Raw genomic sequence first — 15,069 nt, forward strand, 5'->3', positions numbered from 1 at the left:
CTGCTGGATCCGAGTCGGATAGCAGCAGCTTGCATATGCCAGTGGCAGGATGACTCAAGTGAGTGGTGCGACAAGGACGACCTGATCAATATTGCTGCTCCTCCATATTGGCTGTTGTCTGGGTGGTTGGCGGTGTGGAGAGTGTAGCCTAGCACTCTGAAGGTGATTCGAGAGCAGAAGTGAGTCTCCGTGAGCAGAAACACATCGATGTGGTGGAGTTCGATGAAGGCTGTGATCTCATTCGCTTTCGAAAAGACTCCGTTGGCGTTCCATAGTGCTATCCTGACAGAGCTCATTTTAGGCACTGTTATTTTTGGCGCTAGTGTGAAGTAGCGCTTGTAAAAGAGTCTGTATGAGAGACATCAGTTGATCGAATCTGGCGAACATTTGCTTCATCATGAGCTCAAGGGCTGAGTTGGGGCAGTTGTCGGCAACAGGTTGTGATTGGCTGGGAGTACTGCCAGTGTTCCTTCTGCGAGCCGATGAGCGGGCACTGCGCCCTGCGGGCTGGGTACCGCGGAGGACGCTGGCAAAGGATTGTTGGCCGGGCACGAAGCTGCAGGCAGGAGCGGCTGTTTTGGGGCGGGGATCTCTGGAGCGGCTTGCATCTCTGCCATTTGCCTTGTGCTGGTTTTTCTGCTGGAAAGCATATTGCAGGTACTTCTTGCAGCCTTTGAAGTTTGCTGCGTGTGCTTCTCCACAGTGGTGACAACACCGATTCTCGTCCTTGCCAAGTGTGCACTCGTTGCTTGGATGGTTGTCCCCACACTCCTTGCACACATAGTGTCTCGAGCAGTAAGATTTTGTGTGCCCGTACTCTTGGCATCTGTTGCATTGTACAGGGCCCGACGTCTTGCGAGGCTTCTCCCACGAAACTTTGTGCCTGCATAGTACTGTTATTGATATGACAAGGTTATTGTTCTCCGCTTTCCTCAGGTCAACAAATCTCATATTTAGAGGTTCGTTATTGACTCTGCTACGCGGGGTGTATATGCGGACAACGTGGTGCCCCTTTTCTGCCAATTGCGCTGAAATATCTTCGGATGCGACCTCGTGGTGGATATTTCGTAGAACTATGCGGTACGGCCGGTCTTCTGCAAGCTGGTGGTGGTGAAACAGGCAGCCGTTCTCGCGAAGGTGCCTTGCCAGCGTTCGGTATTCGTCTGAGTTGCGGCATTGGACGATGCAGTCGCCAGAATTAAGCGATCTGACGGTGTAAGTGTCCGCGCCTAGGATGCTGTCTAGTTCCTTGCAGAACTTGGTGAAACTGAGGACGTTTGGCACAGTTATTCTCGGCACCTTAGAGGCAGGCCGCTCATTGGGGGGCGCCGTCTGGGTGGGTTGCGGGTGTGCGGCAAGCTTTTTATTTGCCGTTTGTTGCCTGCTGGCCCTTGCGCGAGCTGCGTGCGAGGTGGATGGCCTATCATCTACGTCCTCGTCGGCGCAAGCTTCCTTGTTGGTGGCTAGCTCCGGACACTTCCGTGTCCATGTCGCTTTCCTCTTCGTCACAGAGGGCCGCAAACCGGTTTTGGCTGGCTTTCTTGGCTTCGGTGGAGCTCGCCTTCTTACGGGCGATACGGGGGGAGAGATTGCCACCTTCTCTTTTTGTGGCCTTAAACCATTGACCTTGCCAAGTACTTGCAGTCTTGGGCGGGTAATTATTCAAAAACGCGTGGAGATCCGGGCTTGTAGCAGGATTCGCGCCAGGAATGGACGGGATTGCGGGGCCTTGGGAGCTGATGCCATGTGCGAGGGACGACGTTACCGTAGTCGTTCCTAGGGAGCAGGCAGTTGTGGTGATGCACGACGTGGTGAGTAGCGTAGTACCCCCGCACAGCGTGATGTATGGCGGTAGCACATTATCCGACGGGTTGTATATAGGGGACGCAGGATAGTCAGGGATGAGTGGATTCGGCTTGTTGGACGCCATTAGGTGAGATGTAGACCAAAATTTACTAGCTGCACCTATTTACAAAAATCTCCAGTATTTTTGTGAAAAGTGACTTTGGTGAACGGGGAGCGAAACGGTGACTGGAAAGTGTCAGCACTGTCACGGTCAGTGACTGACTTGCCAGCACTGATTGTTCTCCTATTGGCTAGTGCTTTACTTGTGTTAGTGAGTCTAGGCAAAAGCTCTCTCGCGAAAGCTCTGCTCACTCACACGCACACACACACACTACGGCTGAGTTAAGGCGATCAGCTGAGCGCAGTTTGAGCTTAGCAAAAGCTTGCTCTCTTACGCTCGCACGCGGTTGCACTTTTGTGTAAAAAAAGAAAAAATACAATTTAAATGTTTATATATATATATAGTTTAGCTGCCAGAGGCAGCACAATTGTTTTTTCGCGCTCTGCAGTCGCGATTTGTTTGTTAAGCCCTGGGGCGGGCTTAGTTAGTGTCACTGTCACTTTTTGTTTGTTTTTTGCCTGGGATGCACTGAACATACACACGCACGGGAATGTACAGAAAACACGACCGATCTCCGCGGAAGTTCAAGGCGACTGTGGCTCCCCATGCCTAGAAATTGGCTGATGATGACCCCTTACCGTCGCATTGTGGGTTAAATAAGACATTAGAGAGATTAAGACGATATTACTACTGGCCAAAGGTAGTTTCGGACGTCAAAGAATATATTATTAAACGTGAAATTCGCAAAGCGACTAAACACCCAAATCGTGTTCTAAGACCTCCTATGGGAAAAGTGGAGAGACTCAGCGTTTTTTTCAAAAATTATATGTTGATATTCTTGGACCGCATTCCCGTTCCAAGGCTGGTCATATTGGCATATTTATTGTGCTCGACCATTTCACAAAGTTCCCTTTTTTGAAACCTGTTCGCAAACTGACCACAGATGCTATTCTACCGTTTTTGGAAAAAAAGTTGTTTCACTGCTTCGGGGTTCCAGAACTGATTGTATCGGAAAATGGTGTTCAATTTAAATCACAAAAATTTAACGATTCACTTCGAAAGCATTCGATACACCACTCGTACACTGTTATAGCAGCCATGAAAGCTTATATAAATCAATCCAATTGAGATGAAATGCTCATCAGTATTTGCTGTTCACTTCGATCAAGTTGGCATTCAGCTATTAATCATAGTCCGTATCGTTTGGTCAGAATATGATTGCCAATGGGTCAATATATAAAATATTGACTTGAATTTATAAAAAACAAATTAGAATAAAAACCCAAAAGTCCGATTTAGGCGGGGAGGATTTGAGTGGCGCTTAAAACATGAAAATTTTTTTTTGAATTTAAATAAAAAAGAACAGAAGTAGGCAATGTAAATCTAGTAAAGTTCTTGTACTCTGCTTACTCTGATTAGAAGAAATATCGTTATATTGTTTATATTAAACAATAACAATTTTTTTATATTTTTATTTCATACAGTTTTGTTCCTGTATAATCCCAGAGATTTTTAGAAGAGCAAGTTTTTTATTGAATATCATAAAGTAGATCTCGCCAAATATGGCTCAACCCAGGCGTTATATCGTTTATAACCAGTGAAAGAGAAAAGTAATAGATACATGTTAATTTGATAATTAGAAATGGCGTCTGACCTGTGGTCGCTGTACATAGCTTTCCCTAAGGCGACCAGAGCTCAGATCATTTTTTTTACATTCTGTCCACCGTGGAAGAAGGTTGACTTATAGTGAAAAATGCGCCTATTTGCAATCTCGCTTAACCTCTGAGAAAAAGTATTTTCTTCCTGAAGTATAATTCTAATACAAGTGATTAAAAAAAAAAGAAGCTCTAGTTGCGTATCGTTCAACCATTTCCTAGCCGCCACTTGGCTGCAACAATTAATGGAAAAACTAAATTCAAAAAGTGCCAGACCCAATCCGGGAGCACCTGTAATTGCCTTCATTGATTCGCCATGACGCAAATAGCTAAATCAGCTGAGCCCAGCTTTATCATCTCGTTCGTTCTCTCTCGCCCGCTCGAAAATGGGAGTTCGAAAAAGGAATTAGGAAGTGACGATCGCTGTCGCCGAAACTCCAAAAATCAGTTGGAAATCGTTCCCAAGTTGCTGACGTCGTCAAAAACATCTGCCTTTATCTTGATCACGCAATCATTTTCGTTACATGTAAGCGAACCGGCATTTTTTTCTTTTTATACCCTGAATCCATTGAAGATGGGTAAAGAAGGTATAATGTATTTGTGCAAATGAATGTAACAGGCAGAAGGAAGCATCTCCGACCCCATGAAGTATATATATTCTTGATCAGCATCAATAGCCGACTCGATCTAGCCATGTCCGTATGTATGAACGCAATGATCTCAGAACCTTTAAGAGCTAGTGACTTGAAGTTTTAGCTGTAGGTCCTCCTAGTACCCGTACAGATCGAGTTTGTTTCCGATGTTCGATAACTTGCCCAGTTTCCAGGTAAACGATAAAAATCAATATCGAAATCCTGTTTTAGAGCAATTTTGGTAAATAATAAGAGCTAGAGTCACCAAACTTGTACTTTCTAGAATAGTATATATATATCAAGTATATTTCATTTTATAGCTATCACCCCCTCCTCGCTACCACCTTATAGCTATAAATCAAGTTAATAATCCAACTTGTATTGCCCACCAATTTAAGCCACAGTTTAAATGCAATAGACTTTTTGAGAATACACAAATATTCTATGGGACAATAAGATGTACTGTCGAAAATTTCATTGAGATCGGTTAGGAAACACAAAAGTTATATGTTTTGGTTGCGCACGTGTCAGCGAAAGCTGGCGCAAATTCCAAGAATTTCTGTATACATGTATTTTTATTTTCTTTTTTTCTCATTAAGACTCAATTATTGGTGTTGATGTTGAGTAAAGGCGGCGGCAAGTAGTGTGGTAGGTCGCGAGGTCGAGACCTATTGAGGGATCTATTTGTTTTATACCCTGAGCCCATAAAAAATGTTTAAAAGCCACTACGTAGCTATAAATCAAATACATTTGAACTACCCACCAACTTAAACTAAATTTTAAAATCAATTGTATTTTTATGAATAAACGAATATTCTATAGCACTATAAGCTCTAATGAAAATTTCATCAAGACCAGTTAAGAAACACAATGAAAACGTGTTTTGGATGGCTTCGTGTTTGCGGCAGCTAGGGAAAATTCCCAAAATTTCTATATATATGTGAACACACACAATCATACGCGTTTTTATTGAAGTCTATCAACAGCATTGCAATTGCGGTTGAATTGTTTTCTATGCTGCTATTTTATTCGTTTTTCTCCCATTGAGACTGAATTCTTGGTGTGGGTGTTGAGTAGAGGCGGCGGCAAGTGGTGTGGTCTGTCACGAGTTCGAGACCTATCGAAGCAACATTTTTTTGTAATGTATTTTTTTTACTGCTAAAGTAAACGAGCGCGTAGCGCTAGCAGCATTTGGTGTTAATAGAAAAGGGTTCAGGGTATTCCCTAGTCGGGATCTCCAGCAAAAGATCTTCGGCAAAAGAATGTAACCGCACGGTTAAAATTTTAATTCCTCATTTTTTTTTTGAACTCCGTTTTTTTTCCTGCCTTGCTCTACATACTCTTTCCATTGGCCTATATCTATCTATATATATATCTATATCTTTACGCTCCTTCTCTCTTTTCATGCTCCGAAATTCGGATCGCCATATTGCTGGTGCGAGCCACATTTTTAAGTAATTCAAATTAAGTAATTCCAATGACGTTTGAGTAAAAAAGTTTATATCTAGTGCCTTCTTTTTTTCTAAACTTTTTTTTTTGTGTAAAAGTGAATTTTTTTCAGCAGATCATCGCACATTTTATCGATGCACGTAAGCGAAGTAAAACTTAAACAATTTTTTTTTTGCACTTCAATTTTATGAGTTAAAGAGAATGGCCAAAAAAAAAGAAAAAAAATGTGAATAATCTAAATCCCCGTTAAAGAGCAAACGAATCGTTAAAGAGAAAATATAAAGAGAATAACCTAGTTCAATTGAGCGTTAGAGCGTTTATTTTCTAGCGAAAATGATTTTGAAACTGATCGGACAGGAATCAAACAACTTTTATGCAAACCGGACAAAACTTAAAATTCACCAAAAAAAATCTTTGAAATGCATTTTCCAGCGAAGGAGTTTAGATTTGGCGAAAAATGTGAAACACGTCTCAAATGATTTTTCTTATAGATCTTTGGAAATAAATTTGAACACAAAACGTCATCCACCAAATCTGCGACCCCCATTTGCACCAAGGAGGGATGGATTTTTCAAAATGTGTGAAACATCCCTCAAATGAATTTGAACATAGATCTTTGAAAATGAGTCTGCGGCCGATCGGATGATAAACAAAAAACTTTCATACAACCGTTTTCCGCCAATTTACCACTGGTATTTATTACGTATTTATTAAGTTCTTATGTAGAGCTTTGAAAATAAGTTTAAAGCAAATCGGACACAACTTAAAACTTCGCCCAAAAAATCTTTAAATCGCATTCCCCCCGAAGAAGTTCGAATTCTACAAAAAGTGTGACACACGTCTCAAATGATTTTTCTTATACATCTCTGGAAGCGAATTTGAGCGCAAAACGTCACCCACCAAATCTTTGACCTCCATTTCCACCAAGGAGGAATAGATTTTCCTAAAAGTGTGAAACACCCCTCAAATGAATTTGAACAAAGATCTTTGAAAAAAAGTTTTGAGGCCGATTGGATGGTAAACAAAAAAGTTACATACAAACGTTTTTCAAGATTTTTCCACACTTGCGGGTGGAATTTCCCGAAACCCCGTCTTAACGTGCACCTACATCACATAAGGTAACTACAGTGAAAATTTCAGCTTCCTAGCTCTTACGGTTTGGGCTGTGCGTTGATCACCAATCAGTCAATCAGTCAGTCAGTCAGTCAGTCAGTCAGTCAAACAGTCAGTCAGGACAAACAGTTTTATATATAGAGATAATATTTTTTTTTAATTTTAATTTTTATTAAGAATTTATAATGCCTAAACGAAAATACTATTTAAGTTCTCAATTCTCCACAAAAATCAATATTTGTAAAGAAATTATAATTATGTGCTAATTTGCAGTGTTTATGTCGGAGCCATGCGTCGTCAGTATGTAAGGATAATTTTATTTGTGTTGTTTTAGGGATCACCGACCAATTGTCTGGTTAAGCGGCCCCGGTGATCATGGTAGGGTGGGCAATAGCTGTCGCATTGACACCAGCGCAGCGTAACAGTTACAACAACAGCTAATGTCACTAGATCAATCTAGTACACTTTCTTTAACTCTGTCGATTTTTCCTAACAACCTAAATTTTGTTTTTTGCAATCGAACTTGACATCTCAATAGCACGCGAATTTTTTTAAATAATTATAATTGCCTGCGGGTAGGTAGCTTAGCCATATGCTAGTGAACCCACCCCAGCCGACGTTACTGAGCCGGAACCAGCTCGCTGACATACGTAGTATGTAACAAATTCTGTCCTTGCTATCCCTTTTTGGTTTGAGGCTTCAGCCTATGATCTTAGCTGCTGCACTCTTCTAACTCATTGTTGTGGTTTCTAAGCACTGCTATGCCTAAAATTCGCATTCACAAAGTCATGTCTTCTTCTTCTCCACTCGTTTTTAACTTTCAAGCAGCCAGGCAGATTTTTATAATTATTCATTTTTCGACCAGCAAAGCACCTTTTCTCAAAATAGATATTTTAAATTTTGATCAGAGCCGTAACCAAATACCACTACCCTTCTTATATAAAATTTTAGATTCAATGTCTGAGAAAAATATAATTTTGTATGTAGTGTGCAACTATTAGTACAATCAATAATAATTGTTTTCTTTATATAGTATATATGAATGCCTCGACCCGCCAAGTGATTGTTGGTATATGTGTCCCATTTCACACATTTTGGTAACAAATCTGCATGTATGTGTCTGCCAAGCCAAGGGAAGTACAGTGATCATTTCGTATTTTAAATTAATACATATGTCAAAAATTATTTACTATAGAAGACCCTAATCATAAATTATTTAAATGTACACAATAATAACACTATGTCCTCGAAATCTTTTGTCAACTTTTCAGCGATCACAACAGTCGAAGAAAAAAAATGGGGTTTCATGCACACTGTTGCTGTTGTGCAGATTTGTTGTTGCTTCCTATGGTAAATAAGCTTTATTCGGAGTGACTTTTCATCTCTGTATAATTTGAATGAGTCATTGAGTAATAAAGAGACAGAGGAGGCTTTTGGATCAAAAGCTCTTTTTCGAAACACTTCATGAGCGACAGCGAGGTTGCAAACAAAAATTGCAAACACAACACCCGGTTGTCTACAGCTAGTTCTGCCGTTGCCCAAAAATCAAAGACAACTTCAGAACATTTTCAATAAGAACCTACAACAACCATCTTCAAACATCGATTCGATAATGAAAAAAGCACACTCGGTGCTATCCCTTTTTGGTTTGAGGCTACAGCCTATGATCTAAGCTTCTACACTTTTATATCTCATTGTTGTGGTTTCTAAGCACTTGTATGCCTTTAATTCGCAAAGTCTCAAAGTCATGTCTTCATCTTCACTCCCTTTCAACTTGCAAGCTGCCAGGCAGATCCCAAAATAGGATATTTTAACTATTCATAAGTTCTGTAACCAAATACCACTAACCTTCTTATATACACATTTTTAGCTAATGTCTGAGAAAAATATAATTTTGTATTCAGTGTGCAACTGTTAGTACAATCAATAATAATTGTTTTCTTTAATCAGTATATACCGTTTCTATAAATATCAATGCCTCGATGCGCCAAATAGCTGTTGGTATGTGTGTCTCATCTCACACATTTTGCTAAAAAAAATATGTATGTTTGTGTTTGTCAAGCCAGGGGAAGTATATGAATTTAAGAAGTTTGCAACATTTTGTTGCGCATGTGATATCACAGGCTTGGGCTTTTTGTATGCAATTGTTGCGTACCCTCCCTACCATGCATCAGGAAGGCGGGACTGAACCCTGTTGAGTCCGCCACGCTTGGCGGACATCGTGTTGCCATGTCTCGACTGTGGAAGGGGTCCGACGAAATCCGAGCAGAGCACTCGGCTAGGCTACCTGTATCGTCAGCATGCGACCAGCCGGTTTGAATTGAACTGCACTTCTGGCAAAATTCGGAGCACTTCACGTACTTGGCGACGTAGCGGAGCTATCCTTCAATTGACGCAATGCCTCCTCCTGTTCTTTATCCCAAGCCCATTTCCGCCCCTTCTTTAAGAGCGCCGTTAGCGGCTGTACCTGATTCGCGAAGTTGGGAACGAAAAGCTTGTACCATGAAGCCATCCTGAGACACTGTCGCAACTCCTTACAATGAGTTGGGGCCCTTCTCCGGATCGGAACGTATCCCTTCCCCACAAGTAACATGCCCCAGGTAGACCAACCGCTCCCTGAAGAAGTTGCATTTCTTCCTATTCAGCCTGAGATTGGCCGCGCTTAATCGGCGGAACACCTCCCTTAAATTCTCTACATGCTGCTCTTTCGTTGCGCCTATTCCATCTCCGACCCTATTACCGTGTCCAAGGCTCGCTGAAAGGTCGCACACGCTGCATGCAATCCAAATGGCATCACCCGCCATTGGAAGAGACCTCTACCTAGAACTGTGAATGCTGTGCATTCCCGACTATCGGCTGCCATCGGTATCTGCCAGTACCCGTGCTTCAAATCTAGAGTTGAGATAAATGGGGCGTGGCGCAACCGCTCAAGGATGGCAATAATCCGGGGAACGGGATAAGCATCTGGAACGGAGTGCGCATTAAGTTGCCGGTAGTGCCGGTATGCACATGCGCCACTCGCTAGACTTTTTCTTGATTTAGACGATTGGGGCGCTGTGCGGACAACGCGACGGCTCTATGGCACCTGCTTAGATCAGTTCATCCACCTGTTCGTCAATCACCCTCTGCATGGCCGGATTCTTCGGATAATACCTTTGCTTGCAGGCCCTCAAAGAGTGCCAGTTCCGACGCCAGGAACTTCCTTAGTTCCAGGTCCAGATCCGCCGGGTACTCTGCTCCCTCTGGGCTGGGTTCACCTTGTATTTCACCTCTTTCGTGCACTACTCCGATTTCGCAGGTAGCTCCATGATGGCTCCTCTCTGGCGACTGCTCCTGATCCACAGCGTCCATGTGGATCCTAGCCATTGCTCCTAATCCTTCCGTTCTCTGGCACATTTTTACGCGCCGCGGTGTGGGCTCCTTAAGCTCTCGGTCCAATCCCGAGTGGGGTCTCTCCCTCGCTTCCTTCTTATTGTCCTTTTTCGCCGGGTACCGAGCAGACATTCCCGTCCCCTGACGCATGAGGCCTTCTTTCTTCTCTTCCTCACGTTGTTGCCGTCACCGTCGCTAGGAACATTTCTGCCTTGCTGCAGCGTATTGTCGTGCCCATTCCACCCAAGAAGTCCATCCCCAGGATGAGCATCGAGGGCATGATGAGCATCAACATACTGATCCCCTTTCTCGCTCGGCTGAAGTCTAATCTCAATGCCTTTCTCACTTCGAGCCTATCTGCCAGACGAATGCGCGCGTGTACGTCCTCCGCTCTTCCTCGAATCGCCAACTTGCGTACGAAATCTTTACTCATGAAGCTGCGAGTGGCTCCGGTATCGATGGTGGCAGGCATCGTTCGCCCGCCAATCTCCATCGTAGCGACGATCCGGCCACCGTCCACCTTCAGTGGGTGTCTTATTACTGAGTCCCGTGTGTATCGGCGCCGACCCGATCATGGCCTGGACGACGCCGTTGCCCGTTTCTCGCCTCCGTGCTGCGACAACAATCCTGGCTACTCCTACCCTGGTTCCCACATACCCAACAGAACAAGACGGATGCGTTGGGACATTCCCTGGCAAAGTGCCCCTCCTGCCGTGCATGATCGCCGTGGATCATACCCGTTTCCGGCCTCTTGGCTCATCATGTGAAGGGAAACTTCTGCAGGGGCCGCTGTTGCCGGGCCAAGACCCGTTTATCCATACCGGTCGCTCCGGATCCGATGGGAGTAGACCGGAATGGGTTAAGGTCTCCCTCCGGGGCTGTACCGTCCTCGCACAGTCTGTGCTACTCGGACTCATGACCTCCTCCGGGGGCTGTACCGTCCTCGACCACTCTGCGCTACTCGAGCACGTGACCACCTGACTCCCTGACCTGCCTCCCTCCGCCCTCTGCCTCTGTCGTCTCAAACTCCACAGCCAGCTGGGTCAGCTGAGACAAGATGGAAAAATCTTGCCGTCGCAAGTAAAACCTGTATTCGGGGCAGCGTTTTCGTATATCCAGTGCAACTCCTGTGCCGGCTCATATCTGGCATGGTGCATTAAAATCCCTCAACTCTTTTAGGTACTCCTTAAACTCCTTCCCACTCGTTGCCTGCGGGACCGGAGGTCGCCCTCAAGCCTTTCGAAATAACGCGGCGTCAAGAAAAAGTCCAAGAGACCTCTCCTAAACACCGACCACGGCACATCCCTTAGTCAGCTACTCAAGAACCAACGAGCGGCCCTTTCGCAGAACACCTCACTCATTGCCCGAGGCAATCGATCAAGGGCAATACCATACGTAATGGCGCGCTCCTCTAGGTCCATTAGGAACCCAAAGGGGTCGTATCGGCCATCGTATCTCATACCCCACTTTCGGACTTGTTCCGGCACGTTTGCGAGAGACCAAACCTCCGACGGGGAATATGGCCTAGAGGACTGTAGGGAACACCGTCCTCTACGTCGATCGCTGTTGCTCGGCGGGCTTCATCTCTCCTGAAGTCATAAGCCTCCCCTACACCCGTGACGGCTAGGCTAGGGGTATACATCGGAGGACGCTCGTACAATTGTGAGCTCCTTAGGTCGGGCTCCGATTTTTGACGCGGCCATCTACCCACGTCGAATAGGACGCCCCCGTATGGCGGCTCTAACGTTTTGGCGTATTGAGATGCTAGTTCGGCAAGCCGAGCCAAAATTTGGAAGGGTATGGCCCCCATCCTGCACGAAAGTGGGTAGCCGCTTACGCAACTCCTCCACGCCCCCTTTCTTTTCCAGCCCGAACTCATGGGTGATCGCTTCCAGTTCCTCCTTGCGCCGCCGGTGGATCCAGCGTACGCCTACCCCCGGATTTTGGCACTTACCTGAATGCATTTTCAGTTCTTATTACTCACTCTAGGTACCCGCTTCGACTTCTCTCTTTTGTGGACTCTAGTTCTGTTTTGTGTTGGTGGGTGGGCGATTCTTGTTTATTTATCTCACTTTTGTCTTTTCCGTAGGTTTATTTATTTACGACAATATATATACGCATATATATATTCTTCTTTTTATTTATTTATTTATTATTTCTTTGTCTTAGTTTTTGTTTTCCGTCTTTTTCACAAAACTTAAAAAAAATAAACAAAAAAAAATAATAATAAACAAAGCGCACTTAATATTATTTTAAATTTTGACCATCCTTCACTTTTGTCTTTGCCTTTGTCTTTATTATTTTCCTTTTCCTATTATTATTAACTTATATTTTTTTTTTCGGTCACTCCACAAAAAATTAAAAAACAAAGTAATTCACATCATGTTCCTTAAACTTGTAATCCTCGTCAATTTAACTTGTTTTGTGCTTGTCTGTTTTTATTGTTCACTCCGTTGTATTATTGAACACACCCGTTCTCATTGCTTACGCCAACTGTACTCCCGAACTCAACTTTTCACCGCGCGTGAGCTGAATTCGTGCCACTGTACAGCCACTGTCGCGACGCCTTTACGTCCCTTTGACGCCGACGTCGACCGCTATCTTTCTGTGCTCTGCTTTTTGTGCTCGATTTTGCACACATTATTGTTGGCTAAATCTTGCAGGTTTTCATTTAACCGCCTGACAAAGGGTATGAAAATGCCTTTGTTAGGGTATGCCCGACTACCTAATACCCTAGATTTATGCTTTTCCCATATGATGTATTATTTTTCTTTCTCCTCTGCTAAGGTATAAAAACTCTAGGGTATGCCCAACAAAAAATACCCTGTATACACCTCATCACCTTATATTCCCTACTTGCTTTTTTTTTTTTTTGAAAACACTTATTTGGGCATATTTGCTGGGCTTTAATCCGCAACTATGCCTCGCCCCTAAACGCCTCTATGCCCCTGCTCGGGCGCCACTTGTAAGGTAGCTAGTGGCCGGGGTATAGATCTCAGTCTCAACAGGGTCAGCAACTTACAAGATTTTGCTGTTCATTTGCTAGGACGGAGGGCCTTGCGGGGGAGAGGAAGTGCTTCGAACCACACACATTAACAGACAGCAACCCCAGACCACCTACACTATCGGGCAATAGCCTCGTACCGCCTATACTACCGGGCAATAACCTCGCACCACCTACACTGTCGGGCAATAGCCTCGTGCCAACTGCACTATCGGGCAATAGCCTCGTACTACCTACACTATCGGGCAATAGCCTCGTACCACCTGCACTATCGGGCAACAGCCTCGCACCACATTCACTGCACTTTGGTTTGGGAAAGACGGTTATGTTGAATGTCTAATTAGAAATAAAAGGGACTAGCCGACTTTCTTTTCTTACTTCATTTTATTTATGTTCTCCATTATTTATTTATTATGCGTTACCATACTCGGTTCTTTCAGCTAAGGCCCAGCCGCACTGCTCGGAGCCCTTGCGCTCCGCTCCGCGTATCTTTCTTAATACTTCTTTTATTCAGATAATGCTTACAACTAACAAAATCAATTATTACATTATCGGCTCCTTGCCTCTTACTCAACTATGCGCTTATTCTAATACAGTTAAAAGAACTAACAAAACTATTAAATAATAACAGCAACGGCTCCTTGCCGTGAATTTGGCCATAAACATAACCGCTCCATGCCGTGGATTAAAACTGTGGGGTGGCTGATCCAAGTAGCCACCTCACACGACTTAGACTTAGCACATATGACTCCATCACCTTGCTCGGGTACATGGTACAAGATATCCCAAGGGACTGTTTGCTGTGCGCGGATTTCCTAGACATCGAAGAGGCTTCCGTCGCCAAGACGCTAGGCACTCGATGGCTAGCCACCACTGATAAGTTTATTTTTGCCCAATCTGAAATGGTATAAATCCTTTGCTCACGATTCTTATGACCTATGGCCTATGACAGATTGCGAAACTGATTCTGCTGAATGGCTGTGATAGTTCAAGCAAAGATCATTATTCAAGAGATCTGGCTCCAAGAATTTGGGTGGGATGACTCCCTGCCGGAAGAGCTCATGCATCGCTGGCGCGAATTGTTGACTAGCTATCCTTCTCTCGGACAGATCCGTATCACAAGATGGGACAATGGGTTTAACCAAAGGCATGGTGCAGTTCTACGGCTTCTGCGATGAGTTTCAGCGCGCGTGTGGGGCTGAGCTTTACTTGCCCGTTGAGATGAACGGACGTATCTCCACTCATCTCCTCGTAGCCAAAACGCCAATATCACTACCAGCTACCGAGCTACCACTACCAAGCTTTCCACGGCCCTTATTCCACAGCTCCCTGTCCAGAGTAGTGAGACATTAAATTGCACAGATTCCACCACTGTTCTTGCCTAGATAGATAAGCCTCCAGGCAAATTGTCTACTTTGTGGCTAACCGGGTAGTCAAGATAACGTCCACCAACGGAAAATGATCCCACGTTCGATCCGAGCATAACCCAGCCGACCTAGTTGGTCGCGGTGTTTCTCCTCAGGACCTGTTGAGCAGCACTTTGTGGTGGCGTGGACCGCAATGGTTGCAGCTACCACAAACCCAATGGCAGCTTCCTGTTACGGTACTTGAGACAGAGATAGAACAGCGCTCAGTTAAGTGTAATGTTTAACAGTTACCCTCTTACAACATTCTGGAACAGTTTTCCAGACTTGATAAAGCATTGCGAGTTATTGCTGTAGACACCCAGCAACTTACGAGAGCTCAGGCCCTACTTATCGAGCATACTCCAGAAGCATATTTAATGATCAAGCAGCATCCTCGATCTGAATCCCAGCATAGACCAAAAGGATATTCCTCGCTATGATGATATGATGAGCGACACCCCGTTATTATTCCGCCCCTTGTGATTTTTTACGCCTCCTGGTCCGATTTACGTACCTCATTAGTCAACACGGA

Source organism: Drosophila montana, unplaced genomic scaffold (genome assembly GCF_035044405.1).
Source record: "Drosophila montana isolate Dmon_TW-CO22-7 unplaced genomic scaffold, ASM3504440v1 contig_1387_1, whole genome shotgun sequence".
NCBI classification, from domain to species: domain Eukaryota; kingdom Metazoa; phylum Arthropoda; class Insecta; order Diptera; family Drosophilidae; genus Drosophila; species Drosophila montana.